Here is a 24,521-nt window from a genome sequence, read left to right as displayed (position 1 = left end):
CTTCATGACAGGACTTGAACTCGGCATCTGGGAGCAGACACCCAGGCCTGTGCACCTCAGCTGTTTCTTACAACCACATTCCTGTCATGTGAGGTGTGGGCATGGCAGGTTCTGCCACTCTTTCCAGCACCCCGGCAACTCTGGCTGCTTCTTTGACCTAGTGAATTCTGTGATTTCCTGCCAAAATAGCTGATTGACCCTATCAACCCAGAGATTTCTGCTCTTGGGGTGTGCTTCACAAGGACACACTGATGAACTCAGGAAACACCACAGACCCATTAAAAGTAGGTGTGTCCCCAGCTTCCACCCAACTCGACATCTCCAGGTGTAGAGTACCTTGTGCCCTCTTCTGACCTCCAAGGCACTCACCATCCACATGATACGTAGATATAAGCAGCAAGAATAAAATCCATGCACATAAAGTAACAAAATGTAAAAATCAGTGGACTGGTGATGGGCTGGGCTCAGTGGCTTCACAGGGGTAGGAAGTGCAAAGGCTCTGGGGTAGAGTGCTGTGTGGGACCCACTGGCACATCAGGGCAGAGGAGAGGTACTGGTTGCTTCCTGGGGATTGGAGGGAGGAGAAATGGAGGTGAAGCCCTGTGAAGAGTTGGGAGGTATGAGTTTGAGGTGGAGGTGTCCAGGAGGGACTGCACATGCCATCGACTCATCAGATGCTAGTCACTGTCCTCCACTGACTGAGTGCCCTCCTGGGACAGGCAGAACCAGCCAGGAGGTGCAGACAACATTCCCCTAAGGACACAGAAGGCACTGTGCCCAAGGGCCATGAGTAGTGGGAAGGTCCTCAGGGCTTCAGCAAACCTTAGACTAGCTACAGAGGCTGGTCCAGAAGTTTCTGATGGCCAACTGCAAGGACCTACAGGAGATGAGGATAGACTCTGGAAGGTCTTGGACTAAGCAGGGATTGTTAACCATGACTATTGGGGTCAAATCTTGTGGGTTATTTTTACATTGGTAAGGGGGTGCCATTGTACACTGGTTGGCCTCAGACTTGTCATATAGCCAAGGATGACCTTAAACTCCTCCTGATCATTCTGTTGTCACTGAGTGCTGGGATGGTAGGCATATGCCTCATTTAGACAGCACCAGGGATAGAACCTAGGACTCCTTGCATGGTAAGCAATCACTCTATCCACTGAATCATGGGCCCCCAAATTTTCCATGTTTTGAGTCAGTGACAGAGATGAGTATCTGTGACAAAGAAGAATGTCACCATTAGGCTTGAACTATATCTGCCCAGCCCTCCTGGTCTCTTGTCTTGTTGGGCTGGAGGCCTCTGAGATCAGAGATTCTGGTGGCTGCACTGGAGGCTGCAACTGCATTGGGAGAGTTGATAAGGACCAATGTGTCCTCAAGGGCTTTCCAGGGCTCACCACAGTGTCTCAGATCCTGGCCATTCAGTGACATCAGGGATATGGAAGGGATGCTTTGGGATCTAGCAAAGGTCATTCAGCCAGCTGTGTGCTTGAGACACTGAGGGACAACAGTGAAGTAGGGAGTCAGGTGGGACATCTACAGGATCTGTGGTGTCAAAGCCAGAGGTCCTTCAGGGGTGTGTGTTGCTGGGAATGAGGTTCCAGAAAGGGTGGGTCCTGAGAGGAAAACAAGGGTGAAAGAAGCAGAGGAGGAAGCTGAGGAGGAAATCTACCCAGCTCATAGCTGGCCTCTGTCATGGCAGCACATCAGCCAATGAAAAGCATCGGTGTGGCCATCTTCAGAGACACCTTTCTTCCCAGATGACAGCTCTGCAGTCATTCGACACCAATGTCCAGCCCCTTGTGCCCATCTTCCTGTCTCTGTGGATCTGATGGTACTGGGACCTCCTGTGGGTAGGGTGCCTTGGCACATGGCCTTCTGTGTCTGACTCATTTTCAATGAGCCCCTCTTGGCTGATGTGATAGCTGATCTTGGTTGTCAACTTGACTGCATTTAGAATTAACAAAGACCCAAGCAACTGAACACACCTGTGAGGGTTTCTTCTTGGTTGCATCATTTGAGATCTGAAGACCCACCCTAAATCTGGGGCACACTTGTGCTCACAGCCCACATAAAAGGACATTGGTGTTTTCTGTCAGCTCACCACAGCTCACTGGCAAGTTTTCTATCCTCAGCCATTTCTCTGATGGTGTTAGAACTCACATCTTAAGGATCCCAACATGGACTTGGGATCCAGCAGCTCTCTAGGACCTCCATGACTACAATACAAGATGGGACTGCTGTGGTGTCCAGTCTCACACAGCAGCCTGTGAGCCACTCTAATAAACCTCTTATAAGTGTGTGTTCCTTCCATCAGCTTCTGTTCCTCAGAGAACCCTGATACAGCTGGATCAGGGATCAAAGTTTTCTTCATCTTATATATAATACTTCAGTGTGTGGATTGTACCTATTTATCCATCCATCCACCTTCTACCCATCCATTCATCGACCTATCTCCCTTTCACCCATTCAGCCTCCTACTCATTCATCACTCATCCACCTACCCACCCCTCCATCAGCCTTCCATCTGTCCATCCACCAATCCATCCCACCACCCACTCACAAACCAATCCACCCACCCAATCCATGTGCTCTGCTGCTGTGTCCACACTGGACATTGGATCACATTGAACAGAGGCCTCTGAGGTGTAGGAGCTGAAAGAGGCCGAGAGGGCATGGGCGGAAATGACTTCTAGCACTGTACACAAAGAAGATAGGAATGGTCAAAGCAGACAAACCTCAGGAGGGGAGGGGCTGTGTCCTAGAAAGACAGGGCAGCAGGGCTTGTGACCACTGTCTGACTTGCTGCTCTTAACCCTTCTGTTTTGTTCCATGAAAACTGTTTACCTCTGAAAAACATTCTGCATTGCCCAGATACTTTCTGTCCAAGAGGTGGGCTGTGTCTTGGAAGTTTGTAGAAATATGTGCCTGTTTCATGATGTCTCTACTGATCCTTTCTGCCTCTCTGGGATGCAGCTCACTGATGCCTCTAACAGATCAGAAAGTTCACAGGAAGGTAAAGGACTAGACTGCTTCTGATAGACCGTTTTTCTTTACTTTCAAGAAAACTCCTTTAGGCCTTTGTTTCTGTCTAGCTTTCTGGAGCCAGCATATATTCAGGTATTTGTGACCCAAGTAGCCGCCATCCCAGGTCCTTAAGTTAACTGGGTGACTGCTTATGTCTCCCCATGTGGAAAGCTAAGGGCAGAAGGTGCTAGAGGGATGGTCTCATGTTAGCAACCTGTGGCCACCAGCATCAACCCTGGTGAGTCCCCTACTTAAGCAACAGAAGTCTGTATATGTTGTGGGAACCACAGTGCAGTTACTCACAGGCTGCCTCGAGCTTCAGAGAGACTCAAACCATGCTCCTAGCCTAACTCATGCTCCTACCCATTTAATAACTGAACAGCATTGGCCAAACATGGCACCCCAGCAATTTCTGGCCAGGGAAAGAATCTCCTTCTGCTCAGCTGGCAGCTTCCAGTCTGGAACCAAGCCTGCTACTGTAAAGTCCATGATTCACCAAAGAATGACTCACCGGGGTCAAATAGTATGTAAGTGCAGAGTGTTTATTCTGCAGCAGTCCAGCATGCTGGAGTCTCCCCATTACTAAGATAGAGACCCTAGAGTGAGCTCTCAGGTTCAATTTGAAGCACTTTAGGGGAATCCCAGGGTAGGTGGGCTTTGACTATCTCCAAGGTCATGCCATTATTGGTTTTTAGGCCTAGTCTTTTTTGTTTAAGATTTATGATTTATTTATTATGTATAAGTACAATATAGCTGTGTTCAGACATACCAAAAGGCATTACAGAGGGTTGTGAGCCACCATGTGGTTGCTGGGATTTGAACTTTGAACCTCTGGAAGAACACTCAGTGCTCTTAACCACTGAGCCATCTCTCCAGTGCAGGCCTAGTTTCTTTAACTGCCCATTGGAAGCCTGTTATGGAATTAGCCTAACCTCCTCACTACCGTTACTTTCCTCCCTGGGCACCTGGGCAGCTTGAGTCTTTGCCCCGCTTGCTTCTGGTCTCTCCTGTCATTCATGCATGCTCGCTCAGCATGTTGGAGGACAGTACCTCAAATGCACATGCGTCCCAGAGGCTAGTGGACAAGGGATCCGGGATGGAGTCTGTGCTTTGAGACTTGGTGCAGGCGCCTGTTGATGCTGAGTCTGTGGCTACACCCAAGTCATGCACATGCCCAGGCAACTAGTCGTCATCAAGCCCTGCAGTGTGTCACAACTGGGAGTTGTTCCAGAAAGTTCCTCAGGTGGGAAGTCCTAGAACGGACATGCAGCCGGCCTCCTTTTGAAGGCTGAGTGTGCAGTGGAGGACTGAAGAGCAGACTGCTGTTTGGCTGGTGGCAGTGTTCATATTCGGCTTTGGTCTTGTCTAGAAGTTTCCAGAGATTTCAGTGTGTTTAAAACAGAGTGTGGGATGGGGTTGGGGATTTAGCTCAGTGGTAGAGCGCTTGCCTAGGAAGCACAAGGCCCTGGGTTTGGTCCCCAGCCCCGAAAAAAAGAACCAAAAAAAGAAAAGAAAAAAAAAAAAAAAAACAAAACCAGAGTGTGGGACAAATGCAGACCTTCAGCAGGTAGAGCAGCCCTGCTGTCTGTCTTTCCTCACGTCCAGCCATTTATCTATCTCTAGACGAGGGAATATCTCCTTTTGACTGGGAGGAAAAGGAAGTTGAGAGGAAAATCCCCAGTGTTGCAATCATATTTATTATGTGTTCTCCTTTGTTTATTTGTTGAGATTATAATAGTTTATTTTTACAGTTATTTTCTTTCCTCTTTTTTATTGGATATTTTAAAATTTACATTTCCTGGCTTCCTGTTCATAAACTGCCCTCCACCTTCTATGAGGGTGTTGCCCCACCCAACTACCCACCCCTTCCTGCCTCCCCGCCCTGACATTCCCTACACTGTGGGGTCCAGCCTTGGCAGGACCAAGGGCTTCTCCTCCCATTGGTGCCCAACAAGGCCATCCTCTGCTACATATGTGGCTGGAGCCATGGATCTGTCCATGTGTACTCTTTGGATGGTGGATTAGTCCCTGGAAGCTCTGGTTGGTTGACATTGTTGTTCTTATGGGGTTGCAGACCCCTTTAGCTCCTTCAGTTCTTTCTCTAACTCTTTCAATGGGGACCCCGTTCTCAGTTCAGTGGTTGGCTGTGAGCACCTGCCTCTGTGTTTGTCACGCTCTGGAAGAGCCTCTCAGGAGACATCCATATCTGGCTCCTGTCAGTAAGCACTTCTTGGCGTCAGCAATATTGTCTGAGTTTGGTAGCTGTATGTATATGGGATGGATCCCCAGGTGGGGCAGACTCTGAATGGCCTTTCCTTCAGTCTCTGCTCCAAACTTAGTCTCCATGTTTCCTCTTGTGAATGTTTTTGTTTCCCCTTCAAAGAAGGACTGAAACATCTGCACTTTGGTCGTCCTTGTTGAGCTTCATGTGATCTGTGGATTGTATCTTAGGTAATCTGAGCTTTTGGGCTAATATCCACTTATCAGTGAGTGCATACCATGTGTGTTTTTCTGTGATTGGATTACCTTACTCCGGATGATATTTTCTAGTTCAATCCATTTGTCTATGAATTTCATGAAGTCATTGTTTTTGATAGCTGTGTGTAGATGTACCACATTTTCTGTATCCATTCCTCCATTGAGAGACATCTGGGTTCGTTCCAGCTTCTGGCCATTATAAATAAGATTGCTATGAACATAGTGGAGTGTGTGTCTTTGTTGTATGTTGGAGCATCTTTTGGATATATGCCCAGGAGTGGTATAGCTGGGTCCTCAGGTAATACTATGTCCAATTTTCTGAGGAACCTCCAGACTAATTTCCAGAGTGGTTGAACCAGTTTGCAACCCACCAACAATGGAAGAGTGTTCCTCTTTCTCCACATCCTTGCCAGCATCTGCTGTCACCTGAGTTTTTTTATTTGTTGTTTAGCTCTGTACCCCATTTTTAATAGGGTTGTTTGGCTCTCTGGAGTCTAACTTCTTGAGTTCTTTGTATATTTGGATATTAGCCCTCTATCAGAGGTAGGATTGGTAAAGATCTTTTCCCAATCTGTTGGCTGCCGTTTTATCCTAATGACAGTGTCCTCTGCCTTACAGAAGCTTTGTGATTTTATGAGGTCCCATTTGTCAATTCTTGATCGTAGAATCATAAGCCATTGGTGTTCTGTTCAGGAAAATTTCCCCAGTGCCCATGTGCTCAAGGCTCTTCCCAACTTTTTCTTCTAATAGTTTGAGTGTGTCTGGTTTTATGTGGAGGTCCTTGATCCACTTGGACTTAAGTTTTGTACATGGCGATAAGAATGGATCGATTTGCATTCTTCTACATGCTGACCGCCAGTTGAACAAGCACCATTTGTTGAAAATGCTATTTTTTTTCCATTGGATGGTTTTAGCTCCTTTGTCAAAGATCAAGTGGCTATAGGTGTGTGGGTTCATTTCTGGGTCTTCAATTCTGTTCCACTGATCTACCTGCCTGTCTCTGTGCCAATACCATGCAGTTTTTATCACTAATGCTCTGTAATACTGCTTGAGGTCAGGGATGGAGATTCCCCCCAGAAGTCCTTTTACTGTTGAGAATAGATTTGCTAGCCTGGGTTTTTTTGTTATGCCAAATGAATTTGTAAATTGCTCTTTTTAACTCGATGAAGAATCGAGTTGAAATTTTGATGGGGATTGCATTGAATTTGTAGATTGCTATTGGCAAGATGGCCATTTTTACAGTATTAATCCTATCAATGCATGAGTGTGGGAGATCTTTCCATCTTCTGAGATCTTCAATTTCTTTCTTCAGAGACTTGAAGTTCTTGTCATCCAGATCTTTCACTTGCTTGGTTAGAGTCACACCAAGGTATTTTATATTATTTGTGGCTATTGTGAAGGGGATCGTTTCCCTCCTTTCTTTTTCAGCCTGTTTATCCTTTGAGTAAAGGAAGGCTATTGATTTGTTTGAGTTAATTTTCTATCCAGCCACTTTGCTGAAGTTGTTTACCAGGTTTAGTAGTTCTCTGGTGGAACTTTTGGGGTCACTTAAGTATACTATCATATCATCTGCACATAGTGATATTTTGACTTCCTCCTTTCCAATTTGCATCCCTTTGACCTCCTTTCACTGTCTGATTGCTCTGGCTAGGACTTCAAGTACTATATTGAATAGGAGAGAGTGGGCAGCCTTGTCTAGTCTCTTATTTTAGTAGGATTGCTTCAAGTTTCTCTTCATTTAATTTGATGTTGGCTACTGGTTTGCCATATATTGCTTTTACTATGTTTAGGTATGGGCCTTGAATTCCTGATTTTTCCAAGCCTTTTACCATGAAGGTGTTGAATTTTGTCAAATGCTTTCTCAGCATCTAATGAGATGATCTTGTGGGGGTTTTTTCCTTTGAGTTTATATAGTGGATTACATTGATGGATTTGCGAATATTGAACCATCCCTGCATCCCTGGGATGAATCCTACTTGATCATGATGGATGATCATTTTGATGTATTCTTGGATTCGGTTTACAAGAATTTTATTTATTAATTTTTATTATTTTATATTAATTTTGCATTGATATTCATAAGGGAAATTTGTCTGAAGTTTTCTTTCTTTGTTGGATCTTTGTGTGGTTGTGCCTTCATAGAAGGAATTACGTAGTGTTCCTTTTGTTTCTAATTTGTGGAATAATTTGCAGAGTATTGGTATTAAGTCTTCTATGACGCTCTGGTAGAATTCTGCACTAAACCCATTTGGTCTTGGGCTTTTTTTGGTTGGGAGACTTTTAATGACTGCTTATATTTTTTTAGGGATTATGGGACTGTTTAGATGATTTATCTGTTCCTGATTTAACTTTGGTACCTGGTATCTGTCTAGAAAATTGTCCATTTTCTCCACATTTTCCAGTTCTGTTGAGTATAGGCTTTTGTAGTAGGATCTAATGATTTTTTGAATTTCCTCAATTTCTGTTGTTATGTCTCCCTTTTCATTTCTGATTTTGTTAATTTGAACATTCTTTCTGTGCCCTCTGGTTGGTCTGGCTAAGGATTTAGCTATCTTGTTGATTTTCTCAAAGAACCAGCTCCTGGTGTGTTGATTCTTTGTATTCTTTTTCTTTCTACTTGGTTGATTTCAGCCCTGAGTTTAATTATTTCCTGCCTTCTACTCCTTTTGGGTGTATTTGCTCCTTTTTGTTGTAGAGCTTTTAGGTGTGCTGTCAAGCTGCTGACATATGCTCTCTCCAGTTTCTTTTTGGAGGCTCTCAGAGCTATGAGTTTTCCTCTTAGCACAGTTTTCATTTTGTCCCATAAGTTTGGATATGTTGGACCTTCATTTTCATTAAATTATAAAAAGTCTTTATTTCCTTGTTTATTTCTTTTTGACCAAGTTATCATTGAATAGAGCATTGTTCAACTTCCATGTGTATGTGGGTGTTCTTTCCTTATCATTGTTATTGAAGACCAGCCTTAGTCTGTGGTGATCTGATAGGATGTGTGGGATTATTTCTATCTTCCTGTATCTGTTGAGGCCTGTTTTGTGACTGATTATGTGGTCAGTTTTGGAGAAGGTACCATGAGATGCTGAGAAGAAGGCATATTCTTTTGTTTTAGGATGAAATATTCTATAAATATCTGTTAAATCTATTTGGTTCATAACTTCTGTTAGTTTCTCTGAGTTTCTGTTTCCATGATCTGTCCATTGATGAGAGTGGGGTGTTGAAGTCTCCTACTATTATGGTGTGAAGTACAATGTGTGCTTTGAGCTTTAGTAAGGTTTCTTTTATGAATGTTGGTGTCCTTGCATTTGGAGCATAGGATTGAGAGTCAATCTTGGTGGACTTTTCCTTTGATGAATATGAAGTGTCCTTCCTCATCTTTTTTGATAACTTTTGGTTGAAAGTCTAGTTTAATCAATGTTAGAATGGCTACTCCAGCTTATTTCTTGGGACCATTTGCTTGGAAAATTGTTTTCCAGCCTTTTACTCTGAGGTAGTGTCTGTCTTTGTTATTGAGGTGTGTTTCCTGTATGCAGTGAAATGCTGGGTCCTCTTTACATAGCCAGTCTGTTAGTCTATGTCTTTTTATTGGGGAATTGAGTCCATTGATGTTGAGAGATATTAGGGACCAATGATTGTTGTTTCCTGTTATTTTTGTTGTTTAAGGTGGAATTATGTTTGTGTGTCTCTCTTCTTTTGCTTTTGTTGTCAGGAGATTACTTTCTTGCTTTTTCTAGGGTGTTGTTTCCCTCCTTGTGTTGGAGTGTTCCATCTATATTAGCCTTTGTAGGACTGGACTTGTAGAAAGATATTGTGTAAATTTGGCTCTATCATGGAATATCTTGGTTTCTCCATCTACATTAATTGAGAGTTTTGCTGGATATAGTAGCCTGGGCTGGTATTTGTGTTCTCTTAGGTTCTGTATGACATTTGCCCAGCATCTTCCAGCTTTCATAGTCTCTGTTGAGAAGTCTGGTGTAATTCTAATAGTCTACCTTTATACGTCACTTGACATTTTTCCCTTACTACTTTTAATATTCTTTGTTTTGTGCATTTGGTATTTTGACAATTATGTGACAGAGGAATTTCTTTTCTGGTCCAATCTGATTGGAGTTCTTTAGGCTTCTTGTATGTTTATGAGTATCTCTTTTTTTTTTTCTTTTTTTCGGAGCTGGGGACCGAACCCAGGGCCTTCCGCTTGCTAGGCAAGTGCTCTACCACTGAGCTAAATCCCCAACCCCGAGTATCTCTTTCTTTAGCTTAGCGAGTTTTCTTCTATAATTTTGTTGAAGATATTTTACTAGCCCTTTAATTTGGGAATCTTCCCTCTCTTCTATATCTATTATCCTTAGGTTTGATCTTCTCATTGTGTCCTGGATTTCCTGAATGTTTTGGGTTAGGAGCTTTTTGCATTTTGCATTTTCTTTGATGGTTGTGTCAATGTTTTCTATGATATCTTCTGCCCCTGAGATTCTTTCTATCTTTTGTATTCTGTTAGTAATGCTTGCATCTATGACTCTTAATCTCTTTCCTAGGTTTTCTGTCTCCAGAGTTGTCTGTTTCTATTATTTCTTTATTGTTTCTATTTCCAGTTTTAAATCCTGGATGGTTTTGTTCAATTTCTTCACCTGTTTGGTTGACTTTTGTGTTTCCTCTTTAAGGGCTTCTACCCATTTGCTTGTGTTGTCCTGTATTCCTTTAGGGAGTTATTTATGTCTTTCTTAAAGTCCTCTAATATCATCATGAGTTGTGATTTTAAATCAAAATATTTTTTTTCTGGTGTGTTGAGGTACCCAGATCTTGCATTAGTGGGGGAACTGGGTTCTGATGATGCCAAGTGGCCTTGGTTTCTGTTGCTTAGGTTTTTGTCCTTGCCTCTTGCCATCTGCTTATCTCTGGTGTTAGCTGGTCTTGCTGTCTCTGACAGTGGCTTGACTCTCCTGTAAGCCTGTGTCAGCACTACTGGGAGACCAGCTCTCTCCCAGCAGGATCTGGGTAGAAAGAGCTAGGGCACAGGCAGAAAGCCCCAGACTGCTCCTGCTCTTGTGTCCTGAGAACTCCGGACAGGTTCTTCCTGGGCAAGGAATGTGAGCAGAATTGGTGGTATTACCTGTGCTCTCAGGTGTGTCGGCACTTCTGAGAAACCAGCTTTCTCCCAGTGGGATCTGGGTGCAGAGAGCTGTAGCACAGGGTCAACTCCCTTAAATTTATTTTTGGTGTCTGTGTGGGAGTAGGGTCTCTCCCACCACCTTAGTCATGTAGGACGAAGGGCTGGAACTCTGGTCTTAGGCTTAGCAGCAAGCACTTTTACCCCTGAGCACTCTCTTGTCACAAAATATTTTCATTTTTGTTGCCTTCTAACCACTTGGGGAAAAAAAGTGAAAGCCCTCAGTACCTGGTGGACATGCAAAACCAAGTAGCAGTTGGCCAGGTTTATACAGTGGCCATCACTCCATGGCGACTGTCTCACTACTGGGGTCAGAAGCTTGGGTCAGCATTCATAGACTCCGTTAACTCCTGAGCCACATCATGTGGACAGATGTTATGTGTTCCAGGCTGGCTTCAAAGTCCCTATGTATCTGAGGCTGACCTTGAAATCCTCACCCTCCTGCCTGTCTCCTGAGTGCTGGGATGACTGGCATGAGCCACCACAGTTAAGTAGTGCTGGGCACAGATCCCTGGGCGAGCACCCTACCCACTAAGGACCAACCCCAGCCTAAAGGATTTTATTTAAATTCACTCTTTATGCACAGTTGAGGGGCTTTTGATACATTCCAGAAGTTGTGTAAGCATTATCTCTATTTAATTCCTGAACATTCCATTACTCTCAACAAAACCTCATCTTCTGAACAGTGCCTTTTGTCCATCACCCCACTTTCCCAGCACCCATGAGTTCACTTTCTGTCTCTGAGTTTCCCTACTCTGGACATCTGTCCCCAAGCCCCACACCCTGTGTGGCTTTTGGTGTGTGGATCTCTCTCTGAGCTGCTTTTCTAAAGGTTGGAGTTATAACAGGAGCCCATGGCTGAACCAATACTGCTTTAATTATTTTGCATGAACAGCAGCCCTCTCCCCCATCCTACCATCTGCTTTTTTCTGGCCCTGCTTCTGATTATTCTTTTTCCTTGCTGCCTATGTTTCTGCTGTGCAGATGTGTCCTAGGTCCCCCAGCAGCTCTGGGTTAGGAGGCAAATTGGAGCACTGCCCGTGTCCAGAAGAGGGAGCTGGTTCTGAGGCTTCTTGCCTGCAATTGTGTCCCACTGCCCTTGTACTCCAGGTGAGGGTGATTCCTGTTGTCCTTGCCTGAGGCTGTGCCTTTGCCACAGGGCCACAGTGCCATTTCCATGCCCACCACATGAGAGTACACACTGCCCTCACATTCTTTCCCTGTTCATTGCCTCCCTGCCCAACAAATTTGCAATCTTGTAAATGTTCCAGAATGCCAGGTATCAGGTCCTTTGATGAAAACCTGTGCCCTCCCCAGCAACACATACACAGCTCAATGCCACCTTGTATCCTATATCCCGAAGGCACCAGAGAAGGTCCTTGAGCCCCTTGAGGCACCTCCCTGAGCCACGCCTGGATGTGTCAGCTCTACCCCACCCACTCACGTTCCCTTGTGCCTGATGAAGCCGCATTCCTCGCCAGGAGCTGCACCCATGCACCCTGCCAGGCTGGTTCCATAGCCACAAGTCTGTGCTTGTTGCCCTGACTACGCAGGGCCCTCCAAGTCCCCACAAGGGGTGGGTGTGTCTCTCCCACACACACCACTGAAGCAGGTACTCTGCTCCTGTCACTGCAGTCTACACACAACCTACAGACCATCCTGTCCACAGTGTCCTGTCACGTACCATGGCCCTCCAATGGCATCTGTGCTCTGCTGCCCAAGTGGAGGGCTCTGTCTGCAATCTCTCACTCGTTCTGTAGTTTGCCTTCTCTCTTTAGACAAACAGTTAAAAACAAAAACCCAAATAACACCTCATCCTGAATAGGATTATTTGCCCTAGTGTCAACTTTCCTTTCATTTTAAAATACAATTGATAAGTTTTTGAAAATGCAATATGATTCTGAGACACTGATTTCAAATGGCTTTCCTTCTACCTTCCCCATTAATGTTCCAGAAGCCTTTAGAACCTTCCAGAAACTTGTAAGAACTTCTACAAACTACTATTTTCACACCCTGCTGCTCCCATGTTCTCTTGGCTGCATTTGCCTGGGTTCCTAAACCCAGCCTCATCTTGTTTCGGACTCTGCATTGTGCAATGCCACCCTTCTGCTCTCTGCTCCCCATTCACCGCCCTCGGGCTGGTCTATTTATGGGCCTTGCAGAAGCAGGAGTTGGCAGCATAAGTCCAGTCTTTCTAAAACAGACCTCCCCCTCCCCCTCCCCCTCCCTCCTCCCCCCTCCTTGCTCCCTCCTTCCTACTCCCTCCTCCTTTCTGCAGGACCATCCCTGCAAAGCCTCTTGGACCTGTTTGGTCCCCAAGTTCATTGCTGCAAAGGTCACAAGGATTTTGACTCTGAGTTTTTGCACCCGATTGTCTCTTGATCACAAGCCATGTCCCTTCTCTAAGGAAAACAGCCACCCTGCACCAGCTGCGCCTTTTGTTATGACTGGGTATTCTTCAACACTTTATCTTTTATTTACCATAAATGGAAATAAAAATCCATATAACATAAAGTTAACCTTTGCATTTTTTTATTATATTGGTTGACTTCTGTGTGTGCACGTGCACATGTGCAGAGATCAGGGGACAATTTATGGGAATCCATTCTCTCTTCCACCACGTGGGTCCAGACTCAGACCATCAGGCTCAGCAGCAAGCCCTTTGTCCTCTGAGCCATCTCACTGTCCTCGCTTTGTTCTGTGCCCTTCCTGATTCTCTCTGCTCTCAGATACTAAGGTGACAGGCATGTGTTGCCACCCTGAGCTTCTGTCTACCTCCTATGGACCTCTTGACATAAAAGTTACTGTGCAGCCAAATTATTTAATTTTTGAGAGACATTTGAAATACAACCAGGCAATTAACAGTGAATTAATAAGCCTGTTAATGTTTTGTGTCGTGGTGATTTTACAGTGAGTGTAATTACCTTCATTAAAACCCATAAAGTCCTTTGCTTCCATTTCAGTTCATGATTAATTACGTTACTCTTCATTCAGCAAGCACCACCTTAGTCAGCTGCCCTGCCGGATGCTATGATCCCTGGAGTGCTGCTGTGTTGAAAAGCTGCTGAGCTGGGCCTGGTAGCACAGACCTCCCACCCCAGACAATGGGAGTTTGAGGCAAGAGGATGACTGAAGGTTACAGACCAGTTTAGGTAGTTTGGTTAGATGTTGTTTCAAGATAAAAAGAATCCTGGGGGCTTGGTCATGTGTGGAGCCCCTGCCTAGAGTCCCCCAGTGAGGGGTCGGAGGTGTGGTCAGGGGGTGGAACCCCTGTCTACAACCCCCAGTGCAGGTCTGGGAGCGTGGCCCATGGATGGAGCCTTCACCTAGCATACTGTCCACAATTTCTTTAGTTTTCTTCTTTTTTATTTTATTTAAGACAGGTGCTCACTAAGTAGTCCTGGCTTTCTTGGAGTTCTCACTGTTGACCAGGCTGTCTTCAGACTCATAACAATTTTCCTGCCTTTGCCTCCTGAGTGCTGGGATTAAAAAACACAATACCCGAGACCCATATACATTTTTAAAAGCAGATTTACCACAACCAGAAGAGACTCAGTGGGTAAGGGCATTTGCCACCAAGATTGACTACATAGTTCAGTTTCAGGACCTGTGTGGTGGAAGGAGAGTATCAGTTCCCACCAGTTGTCCTCCTACATCTACATGTGGGCTGTGACAAGAAAGTACACACAAGACGTAACACAAACACCAGATGTACTGAGTCATACTTCACATACCACAGAGTCCCCCATGTGAAATATACTGCATATTACGCTTCTGTGTATTCACAAAGTTATGTGACCATCAGCACTAATTTCAGAACATTTCATGATCTCCAAGGAAACTCCATCCCTGTGAATTCACATTTCTCCCCCCTCTCTTCCTCCATCTATTGTCTCCTCCCCATCTCCTCCCCCACCTCCATCTCCTCCCCCATCTCCTCCCCCACCTCCATCTCCTCCTCCATCTCCTCCTCCATCTCCTCCTCCTCCTCCACCTCCTCCCCCACCTCCTCCCCCATCTCCTCCTCCATCTCCTCCTCCTCCATCTCCTCCTCCATCTCCTCCTCCTCCTCCCCCTCCTCCTCCATCTCCTCCTCCTCCTCCCCCTCCTCCCCCATCTCCTCCTCCATCTCCTCCTCCATCTCCTCCCCCACCTCCTCCTCCTCCATCTCCTCCCCCACCTCCTCCTCCATCTCCTCCCCCACCTCCTCCTCCTCCATCTCCTCCCCCACCTCCTCCTCCTCCATCTCCTCCATCTCCTCCTCCATCTCCTCCCCCACCTCCTCCTCCATCTCCTCCCCCACCTCCTCTTCCTCCTCCACCTCCTCCCCCATCTCTTCCATCTCCTCCTCCTCCATCTCCTCCCCCACCTCCTCTTCCTCCTCCATCTCCTCCTCCATCTCCTCCCCCACCTCCTCCTCCATCTCCTCCCCACCTCCTCCTCCATCTCCTCCCCCACCTCCTCCTCCTCCATCTCCTCCCCCACCTCCTCCTCCACCTCCTCCTCCATCTCCTCCTCCATCTCCTCCCCCATCTCCTCCTCCATCTCCTCCTCCTTCATCTCCTCCCCCACCTCCATCTCCTCCCCCACCTCCTCTTCCTCCTCCATCTCCTCCCCCACCTCCTCCTCCCCCATCTCCTCCCCCATCTCCTCCATCTCCTCCTCCTCCATCTCCTCCCCCACCTCCATCTCCTCCCCCACCTCCTCTTCCTCCTCCATCTCCTCCCCCACCTCCTCCTCCTCCCCATCTCCTCCCCCATCTCCTCCCCCATCTCCTCCCCCATCTCCTCCTCCATCTCCTCCTCCATCTCCTCCTCCATCTCCTCCCCCATCTCCTCCTCCTCCATCTCCTCCTCCATCTCCTCCTCCATCTCCTCCTCCATCTCCTCCTCCATCTCCTCCACCTCCTCCTCCTCCTCCATCTCCTCCTCCATCTCCTCCTCCTCCATCTCCTCCTCCATCTCCTCCTCCATCTCCTCCTCCTCCATCTCCTCCTCCATCTCCTCCTCCTCCATCTCCTCCTCCCCCTCCTCCTCCATCTCCTCCTCCATCTCCTCCTCCTCCATCTCCTCCTCCATCTCCTCCTCCTCCATCTCCTCCTCCCCCTCCTCCTCCATCTCCTCCTCCATCTCCTCCTCCTCCATCTCCCCCTCCATCTCCCCCTCTCTGCATCTGTTTTTTGCACAGCATGTTTGTCATCTAATCTCCTGTGACCCTGGTGTCACCTACCTTCTCAGCTGGGTAATCATGGATCATACAAAAGCATCTGGCAATGACATGATGGTGTGTGCTGATGTTTCTTCCTCCAGCTCTGGGTGAATGAGGCACTGGCATGGAGAGTGAGTGTGAGAAGACACCATCAACACCAGGTCTAGCCTACACCTTCCCACGGTGGAGTCCCAGCTGTTTGTCTGCAGTGTGTGTCCACTGTCTTCCCATGCCCACTTCACTACTGACCTTAACATAAACAGTGAACAAACCAGCAGCTGAGCTGAGCACCAGCTCCTTGGGCAGGGCTCCTGGGGGTCCCACAAAGTTGTCCTGCCCATGGCAACCCACGTGTTTAGACAAAGCCCATACAGGCCTTTACGTGGCAGGAGGATGGGGAGACAACGCCAGGTCAGGAGCCGCCAGCCCCAAGTGAGCATTTGGCCAGTCTCAGGTCATGCCATGGTGTCACTGTGGTGCTGAGAGTCAGCCCGAGACCTCACCTGCCAAGGCAGAGGCCCAGCCCTGAGCATGCACAGCACTGCTGCTGTTGACAGTTTTGGAACTCACTGTGTAGACCAGGCTGGCCTCAAACTCACATAGATCCCCTCCCTTTGCCTCCTGAATGCTGGGATTAAAGACATGTGCCCCCATGCCTGGCTATGTAAAGTCTTACACATGAGCTTTTACATGGCTAATGCAAGAAGACATGATGGGCATGGTGCACACCAGTCACCCCAGCATTTGGAAGGTAAAGAGAAGACAGGAGAGTCAGCTGTTCAAGGTCATCCTTGGCCTATGTGACACCATCTCAACATAAAAGCAAACAAATCAAACATTTCCCAATTATATTTAAAAGAATCCCCATGTTTCTCTTTCTGCCTTTCCAGCAGGCTCAGAACATCTTACTCCATGTCCCCAAAACGATCCCGAGTTCCTCTTTTGGGAATTGACTTAATACAGACCCAAGAATGGAGTCGGCAAAACCAAAGCAGGACAGGCCTGAGCCTGTCCTGGACAACCCCTAGCTGGTGCTGGTGCTGGTGCCGGTGCCGGTGCCGGTGCCGCCATAAACAGGCAACACTGTGTGCTCTGGTCCTGCCTGAGCAGGCTCTTTCAGCCTTTCTGCTAGCTCCTCTGTGATGGTCCCTGCAGAGTGTGTGGTAGACCCTGTCTGTGACTGAGCACTTGGTGTCTTTTTCTCTTGCTTTGGCCAGTTGTGCACTTCTGGGTTGACCAATGGTCCACTTCACAAAGACACTCCTCTGATGGGATTTGGGTGCCGCACTCATCTCGTGGAAGGGCTTTCTTTCCTTTAGATCAAACTTAGGCCATGCAGAAAGAGCAGAGACACTACATTACAAGACACCTTGATACCATGTCCATTTAGCAAGATGATAGAAGTGGGCTCACCTGTGGGGCCTGTGGGTGCCCAGCCATGGGTCCTTACTCAGGTTTACCAGGTGTGAGTCCACTCCTGAGAAGCTGGCTATAAAGCAAATCAGAGAACCGTGGGTCACCCCTGTAACACCTGTGCTACTACTGCATCTGTGAGTAGTCTAGACCTTATGGCACTGGCCATTATCAGTGCTTCCTTCGTCCCCACCGTCATTCTCTGTCTCCTCCTGTGTAGTACCAGCCACAGGGACCTGCTTAATATGCAAGTCAGACCCAGGACTTGTGTTCCTGTCCTCTGGTCACTTTCATCTCTCCCTCAGCAAAAGGTACAATCCTTGAGTTGATCTATGACAACCTTCCAGTCCAATAGGCTCCACTCAATAGCCATAATTCTTCCTCAGGACCTTCACACTGATGGACTCTCCACCAGGAACCCCCTTCCCCTCTGCCCCATGCCGCACACAGATGAGATGTGCCGTGCACAAAGGGTCATGCATATGTTCTGATCACATGTACATGTGTGCCATGGTGCTTGTGTGTCAGAGTTATAGAAGTTGGTTCTCTTCTCCCACCATGTGGGTCCTTTAGATCAAACTTAGGCCCTCGTGCTTGACAGCAAATGCCTGCACCTCTACACCGTCTTGCTGCCCTGAGCCCGATACAGCTAAGACCCCTGCATAGTTCCCTTTGGACAAGATGTTTGGGGGCCTTACCACCACACCTCCAAAGCCTCCTACCCAATGTAAAGCACCACATGTGTCCCTGAGCAGCAGTGACACCACAGTCTCTACAGCACCCACCAGCCAGTGACTGTCCCAATGTCACTGAGCAGCAACACCCCAGCTATGTGCAGAGACAGCCATTCCCATATGCTTAGTCCTCTCTCTGGTGGTAACATGTCAGCCGGGGCAGTGGTGGCCCTATCCTTTAATCCTAACACTCAGGAAAGCAGAGGCAGGGGGATCTCTGTGAAGCTGAGGCCAGCCTGATCTACTAAGTAAGTTCCAGGACAGCCAGGGCTACACAGAGAAACCCTGTCTCAGAAAACAAACAAACAAACAAACAAACAAAAAACCTAACAACAACAACAACAACAAAACAACCCCTGTCTGCACTGGAAGCCACAAGGCCAGTTAATTGACCCATATTTATTGATGCTTGTGCTTGAATGATCATCATTGTTGGCCCAGGAGCCTGGGGTTCTGCCTTGTCTGGTTGAACCTGTTTCAGGAGCTACAGAGATGACTCATGGGTAAAGTTGCTTGCTGCCAAGCCTAAAAGACCCAAGTTGGATGCCCAGGACCCATTTGGTGGAAAGAGAAAGCAGACTTTGACAAGTTCTCTGAGCTCCCTGTGTGCAGCAGGTGGATGCTCTCACACAGACCAGTAAGCAAACGTCATTAACACGGAAAGGAGGGGATGGTTTCAGAGCCTTGGCCCTGCCTGAAGGACAAGCTCACTGGCCTCCACAAGGGATGCCTGGCAAGACTGTCTCTCACATGCGCCTTAAAGGCTGCACCCTGGGGCCCTGCAGGGTCTCTGAAAGTCACCCAATTCCTTCTAGCCATTGTCTCTACCCTCTGTGGAGTTCCCTTGCCCTGGGGCAAGACCACCCTGAGCCATTAGTGAGAGCAGCTCCTCCCATGCTTGCTGGCTTCTGTGGAGTCCAGTATGTTAGGTAGCTACTCTGATCTTACACTTTTCTCAAATAGTTTAACCCCTGCTTCTTTGCCTAGAGAAGACTTTTGTGTGTTTTACTGTCTGAGGATAAGCCCCAACCTTCTCCCTAGTCCAGGCCTGGGAAGGGTGGCAGCGGCCTCGGGATCACTGGGAGCTAAATTGGTTTGAGCTTCTAGCCTCAGAACAGATCTGGTGAACTGCCGGTCCATCCCTGTTACTATAGAGAAGAAATTATTTGTCTTACTGTTGAGGCCTCTGAAAATAATAGATTACATATTTGGAAGGGCTTTCTTTCTTTCTATTATTTATTTATTTATTTTTATTTTAGATCTGCTTAACGTGAGATAGAGAAGTTGCCCCGGGGATGACATTGTTTGGTTTGGGAAGTATTCTACGGGTTGCTGGGCAACGGGCGCTTGGAAACGGGAGTGGACTGCGTCGCCCCTGGCAACCGTTGTTACTCAGCAAACAATGAGGGCTGGGCACGCGGCGCCAGAGGCCTGCGCCGGGTTCCCATCCAGCATCTGCATGTGTTTTCTGATTAGATGATTTGGGGGTTCGCGGGAGAGGGGCTGGCAGGTAGCAGGCACTCGAGTTGTCGTGCTCTGCCCCGCCGAGTCTGATTTTAGATTTTAGTGGAATTTTAAAGAAACTCTTGATTCCTGGTGTTTCTAGGGCCTCCATCTGGGCCACCCTGATGGCAGACAAAGTGGATCAGAGCCCCCCTCCCCAAACACTCGCCCCTCAGGACTGATTGGTGTTGGAATCTAAACCCAGAACGCCCTGGTCCCCTGTGCTGATATCCCTTCTAACACTGGGATCCCAGAGTAATCCCATAGGGCACACTGAAGATCCTGGGGGTGGGGGGCGGGGCGGGCGGGGGAGGGCGGGGGGCGGTGTTCAGTCTCACTGACAGGTGCCTCACAGGCCACTTTCCCGCTCTGGCTGGATCAGGATCAGAACCATTCTGATTCCTTCCTCCTCCTCCTCCCCCCCTCCTTCCCTCCTCCTCCTTCCCCCCCCTCCCACCTCCTCCTCCATGTCCTAGGGACAGAGACTATTTACCAGGGCCCTGTTGCTGAGATAAACACTGGCCTGAGTTCTGTTCTGGCTGGTGAGCTCTGTTCAGACGCCCTGCTCCCATGACAAGCTATAAATCCAGACTTGGGAGCAGGGCTGGTTTGAGGGGACTTAGGCTACCACCTTCACTTGGGTCTCAGGTGTTTCCATGGTGTCCCCTGGAGCCTTTGTACATCACCCCCCACTTTTCAAAAAGACAACTGGTTTGGGGACTGAGAGGGGACTGTCCTAGGTGTTTATGCAAGTGACTCAGCTTGTATCTGGGACATTTTAGAGTTTCAACAAGTCTGAACTTTCAGGGTTGCTCTTGTTGCTGAATGTGACAGTGTCCAATAAAAGTGGAAGCAAGCAAGTATGAAAAGAGTCAACAGCTCCTCTCTGCCATGCCCAAACCATGGTTAAGGTCTAGTGCTATCTGGCTGGTGGTACATGCCTGTCACTCCAGGGCTTCGGAGACAGAGTGGAGGGAGGTAGAGCTCCTGAGCTGGAGCCCAGCCTCACCAGCATCATGAGTCTGGGTCAGCGTGGGCTGTGTGAGCCTCTGTCCTACAAGAGCAGGCACACAACAACTTTTTAATGGATTATTTTACGTGTTCTATTTATGTGAGTATGTGTGTATCTACACAGGAATGCCATAGCCCGCCGGGTGGGTCACATGGCAGCTCTCGAGGGCTGGTCCCCTCCTTCCACCATGTGGGTCGCAGGAATTGAATCAGGACATCAAGTTTGGCCATGAGCTCTGAGCCATCTCACTGGGCCTAACTGATTTTTTTTTTTTTCCGGAGCTGGGGACCGAACCCAGGGCCTTGCGCTTCCTAGGCAAGCGCTCTACCACTGAGCTAAATCCCCAACCCCTGATTTTTGTTTTTAAATTTCCCATGGGAATGCTTGCTTTGCCACTTGTAAACACTAGCTCTGACCCCTCCCTTCACCAGTCTCAGACCCCAGAAGGTGCTGTGGAGCAAGAAGGAAGGCCTGTGAAGTGTCCTGTGGCTGCCCATAGGCAGGAGGGATAGGAGACAGTGCAGCCTGCTCCATCTTCTTGGCTGTCCTGGCTGCCATCCATACTGATTCTCCTGGTCAGGGCGCAGTGAGCAAGAGGAAGGGAGGACAGGACCAGGGCAGAAGCACAAGTCCAGGTGGCAGGAGAGGTGACATGCCCCGTGGCAGCAGGGAATTAGCCCAGCTTCAGGGCTCAGGGCTGCAAACTGTGGAGGGACAAATAGTAGGGCATAAGGGAACATAGGCTGGCAGGCAGGGTGACCTTGCTTGGCTGTAGAGGACACTTCTGTCCCCAGGGGGCATCTGCGTGGGTCATGTCAGTTTGGAGGGGTACTTGGGGCAGTGGGCCACTCCACTCTTCACAAGTCCTCCTGGTCCGAGCCAGCATTGCTCTGAGAAAACCTCTCGCAGATGGGCGGATTGGGGTGTCCTGGCCAACTGGGGTCCCTGTGATGATTGTAATCATTCTAACAATCCATCCAGTTACTCACAGTCACTGAGACATGGGCGACTTCCAGAGCTTTATTTTGGTTTCTTTTTGCTACCTGAGAGACTGTTTCTCTGTGTAACAGTCCTGGCTGTCCTGGACCTTACTCTATAGAGCAGGCTGGCCTCAAATTCAGAGATACACCACCTCTGCCTCCAAGGATTAAAGGTGTGTGCCACTGCTGCCCGGTGTCAGCGCCTTACCTCATTTCCTGAGTACTAGGGTGGCATGTCTGTCCCTCCGCACTTAGCTTTAGAAACTCCCAAAGTGAATTATGGCTGTGTTGCTATTTTATTTCAGGATAGGGTGGAAGCAGGAGCTGCAGCTGGCCTCAGACATCCTGCCCCTGCCCCTCACTTCTTCATCTGACACCCCAGTTGCAGACAGTGGTACTAGCAGGTGATCCCTCTAGTCCTGCCCTCCCTACAAAGCATGCTTTGCTCAGCCTGGCCCCATCCATGCTCAGCCTGGCTACTGGCTCCAGCTACCCCCCTACCCCAGGATGGGCCAGGGTCCCCAGGGACACCAAGAGACTCAGCATTTTCTGGCTGTCACTCCTCTGAAGCCTGAGGTCGAACTCACACACACACAGAGAGAGGAGAAGAGAGGAGAGAGGGAGAGCTGGGGTACCCAGCCACCCTTGTGATAGTTCCTTCAGCTGAACTTTTGGGGTACCTGAGTCCAGCCCTGTTCTTGTCATTTGGAAACTGGGTCTCCAGTAGTCCTGAGCTCACTGAGTGCTGAGTTTGGCCTTGAACTCCTGACCTCCAGCTTCCACTTCTCCAGGGCTGCAGTGTGTGATACCCAACACCACACCTTGTTTATGGGGCACAGGGGACAGAGCTACCTGTTGAGCCCCATTGGTTTGTCTTTGGTACAGGTGGGTTTCTAGTTGGAATTGGCAACTAGTTCTCCATTGTGAACCTTCACATCCCATCCCTTTTTCTGGCCTATGGGGAGCTCAGTGGGTCAAGACACCTGCCACCAAGACTGACAACCAGGCCCATGAATGGCTGCCAGCTGTCCTCAACACACACATAACAAATACATCAGTATCCTCTGGGAAGGAACTGTGCCTGCAGAGGACCAGCGACAGATAAAAACTTCAGGGACTGCGAGGAGTTGGAATGCTGCAGGTCCTGGGCCTAATTCACTTTATCTTGGGCTAGCCTTAGCCTCCTAAGTAGCCATTTCTTGCTTCTCTGTATCAGACCTAACATCCAGACTAGAGATGTACATCCCTTTGGGATGTATCAGTTTAAGAGAATCCCAGTTAGCCACCAGCCCGAAGGCCAAGCCGTAGGCCCCCAGCTGTACTTCTGTCCTGTGCTGTGGAAGCAGTGCATCCTCAGTTACTGCTCCCTTTGTCCCATTACTGCAGAACTCCACGGAATGGCTTCTGTGCTCCTGGACTCTCAGATTTGCTCTGGAATAAACTCATCCAACTTGAGTGGAGAGCTATGTTTTTGTGTCAACATGGGGAATGTAAACTTACCCCTGTCATGTCCGGGTGTGCTGAAGTTACAAGGTGGTGACTGGGGCCTGGGGTAGAACTGGAGGCTGACAGTACTCTGACCACAGGGAGTGGGTGTCGGAGGTGTCACATGGACATGTAAGGACACACATGGCTCAATCACTTCCAGGACAGCACCATTTTGTCCCTGTAGATTCTTGTCTGTTGGGCTAGACCCTGTGTCCCAGAAAATTTGATAGCTCTGGTTTTCTCAAGGTGTTGTGTCTGCACCGTTAAGTGTGTAACCACTGGAGGGGACCTCTCTGTCTTTAGTGCCACAACCTACAGAGCACTGCTCTCCCAACCTGCCCCTTCTCCTGAGCCCTGGTGCTTGAGTCCCTATGTTCCCCTGGGGTCTTACTCAGCCCTGCTCTCTCCCCCTGATCCTGGCATTCTCCCTCCCACTTCCAACAGTGTAGCAGCCACTGTAGGCAGGCCTGGCCTCCTCATACCTGGGATGGCTTGTTCCTTCCTCTTCTAACCTGCCAGCTCTCTGTGGTGACTCAGAAGATACCAGATGTTCACTCCACTTGCCCTGCAGGGCTCAGAGAACCCAACCCACTAACTAGGCACAAGTTTCCACTGGGTACAGAGGTCGGAGGTCAGAGGTCACAGGCATGAGGGGTCCCCTGACAGCTGGGGAGATGGAGAGCCAGTAATAGATACCAGACAACTCAGTCCAAGGTGCCAGGTATGCTAGTGTACACCTGCCAACCCAGCACTGGGCAGGCTGAGGCAGGAGGATTGCCTTTTAAAGCCAGCCTGGGCTACACAGTGAGAAATCATTCTAACAAAACAAATCACCAGTGCTGGGAGGCCTGAGCCAGCTGGAGAGGGGCCAGACAATGGAGGGCAGACCTTAGAACCCGGAGAAGAGAGAAACTCTGTTTCACAGTGAGGAAGGGACCAGATGCAGCCACCATGGCCAGGCCCCACAAATGCCAGCATCACCTTCAGGTCCATGCTGAGTAGGGCAGTCCCCAGCATAGGTCACCAATGCCCAGTCTCACACACAGGCCACTTTCTCCTGAGACCTCACGTCACAGGGACCCAAGAGGAACTGTCAGGTCTGTGGAGGAGCTGGAGTGTGGGCCCATCTAGCTGGACCTGTTCCCCTTTTGGAGCAGGAACACCAGTTGCATTGGTAGGTAGGACCCAGGTGCCACCCAGACTAACCAAGACCAGCTGAGGCTTGATCCCCACAGCAGAGCTTGACTAGCCAGGCACCGTCCCATGACTCCAGGTGGCAAATGGCAAAGTCACAGCACCCCTGGATGGCTGGACAGAAGGGTGGGGATAAAAGAGAGAGAAATTGCTTAAGGTCACAGTGAGTCAGGACAGCCAGGAACCCAGCCCAGAAATGGCTCGGAGCCTCCCCGCCCTTCTTTGCCTGCCCACTTGTTGCTAGGCAACCCAAGAGGGTTTTTTTTCCCTGTAAACAAAGGACACTTCCCCAGCAGATCCACCTGGCACCAGTCCAGACCCCAACTAGC

The 24,521-nt window shown here is 48.6% G+C and overlaps 1 protein-coding gene and 1 long non-coding RNA gene across 5 annotated transcripts in view; one reads left to right on the top strand and one right to left on the bottom strand.

The window, feature by feature from the left end:
- The window catches only part of Rfx2 (regulatory factor X2), a 67,398-nt gene that overhangs the window by 6,279 nt on the left and 36,598 nt on the right, over nucleotides 1–24,521 (top strand). The window lies entirely within an intron of this gene.
- Nucleotides 16,700–20,179, bottom strand: LOC120094598 (uncharacterized). Its single transcript, XR_005488997.2, has 3 exons — nucleotides 20,012–20,179; nucleotides 17,282–17,357; nucleotides 16,700–17,193 (listed from the first exon to the last, which is right to left on the bottom strand). It is a non-coding gene; the product is annotated as an uncharacterized LOC120094598 (long non-coding RNA).

Source organism: Rattus norvegicus, chromosome 9 (genome assembly GCF_036323735.1).
Source record: "Rattus norvegicus strain BN/NHsdMcwi chromosome 9, GRCr8, whole genome shotgun sequence".
Taxonomy (NCBI): domain Eukaryota; kingdom Metazoa; phylum Chordata; class Mammalia; order Rodentia; family Muridae; genus Rattus; species Rattus norvegicus.
The sequence above is the reverse complement of the archived record's forward strand: the minus strand, read 5'-3'. Positions and strand labels throughout refer to the sequence as shown.